Source organism: Psittacula echo (assembly GCF_963264785.1).
Source record: "Psittacula echo genome assembly, chromosome: 7".
NCBI lineage: Eukaryota > Metazoa > Chordata > Aves > Psittaciformes > Psittacidae > Psittacula > Psittacula echo.
This window is the reverse complement of record NC_137740.1, coordinates 44,193,552-44,195,315: the sequence shown is the minus strand read 5'-3', so window position 1 is coordinate 44,195,315 and position 1,764 is coordinate 44,193,552.

Below are 1,764 nucleotides of genomic sequence, written 5' to 3'. Positions count from 1 at the left end.
GATTTTGTAGAAGTGTTTTGTTTTTGGTTTTGTTTTGTTTTTTTTAATTTAATCACATAAGGATTATCAATTGGGGGGAGGGAGTGAAGAAAAAAAAACTTGTGAAAGGGTTCAGCTATCAAAGTTAGCATGTAAAATGTATGTAGGTAATAAGTCTAGTGTTAAACTATTAAAATCTGGAATACTTTCTCATTTTTGCTTCAGTTGTTTAAGAATTTGAGTAAGTAAAAAATCTAGCAGTTATTTATAAACAGGTGTATTGACTGTTGGGACATGATAACTAGTTTTCATGAGAAATTTACAGTAAAGGTTCCTTGGATTCAATTTTAAATTATGATTAAAGTTTTAAATTTACTACCTTGTTACCAGAAACCTGAAATGTGTAACTATTATACTGATACTTATTTGTCTTATCAGGTAACTTTTAGTGCCTTTGAGTCTGGAACAAGTGCCTTTAAACATTATGAAATTTCTAGTTGTTACAGGTGCTGTTTCATACCACTGTGAAAACCTACTTATGTCCAATTCAGCTGAGGTACCTTCTTCTCTTTGCCATGCCCCATTCCCCCTGCCACTGTACACATGAGCACATACATGCAGGATTAGAGGGGGGGCTGATGAGAAGATTGAGACAAAATTAGCTGAAGGGCTTATTTACATTGATAATGCAGTAGATGAGATGATTCCTTGAGGACAGATGACATTTAGCATTGACCTGCAATTACTTCCTGCTGGAGATGCTGCTGCTTCTAGGACACTAGTAATGAAAACAAGGACACCCTTTTGTACTGGAATGTCATCTTTAGTAGTTCCCAGGCATTAGAGAGAAAAGGAAGAAATCCTTATAGAAGAAAGAGGTGTAGACTAAAGGAGTTGTGAATCAGTATAGAGACAAAGGCAAGAGTCAGGACAGTGTCGATTTTTGTTTCTGTGCACTCTGCGTCTTTCAGTAGGAGATTTGGAAAGGAAAAATATATTTCTCTGCACCAAACCCTGCGGACTGATTTAAATGTTTTAAATGCAGTGCTCTTGGGAGCCTGGCACTGAACCTGGATTTTGACTATTTAAGGATTTTTTCTACCTTAGCATGACGGTTATTCATCATAACTTTTGGACAATATGAGTCAAACAGAGCTTAAAGCTGAACATGAACTTTTGCACAATTAAACAGCCAGAGAATTTGGTCTTCTTCCAAAATTAGATGGGTCTTCTGTGATGGAGAAAAATATCTTAACTGTGTAATTTAAGGCTTAACTGAGTAATACTAGGTTTAGACACTGAGAGTATGTTGGCAGCTCTGAGTATGGGTTTCCCAACCTCAGAATGCTTGAAGTTTCAATCTTAAGTTTATCTTTTTGCAATTATTCAGAGTTTTGACTTCCCTGGTAATGGAATTTTCATCTTCTTGCTACTAAGTAGCAAGTAGTAAGGCACTTTGTTAAAACTCGTGAGCATTCATGCTAATTCATTTTACTGTCAAATTACTGAAGCCTTTTAATGAATTTATGTTAATATGTTTATAGTCAGTATACCTGAAAAGTAGCACTTTTTCTCATATGGAAGAACTTAATCTATTAATACCAGCTACCATGAAAAATATTTAATTTTGACATGATTTTTTTTTTTTGCATTGTATTAATAGAATATTCAAGTCATAAATGTGTTCAGAAACAACTGCTCAGTTTTGCCCTTAGGTCAGATCTGTGCTTGTTGAGAGTAGAAGAAACTTGACCTACAACAGGCAGAACGCTGGTCTTCATTTGC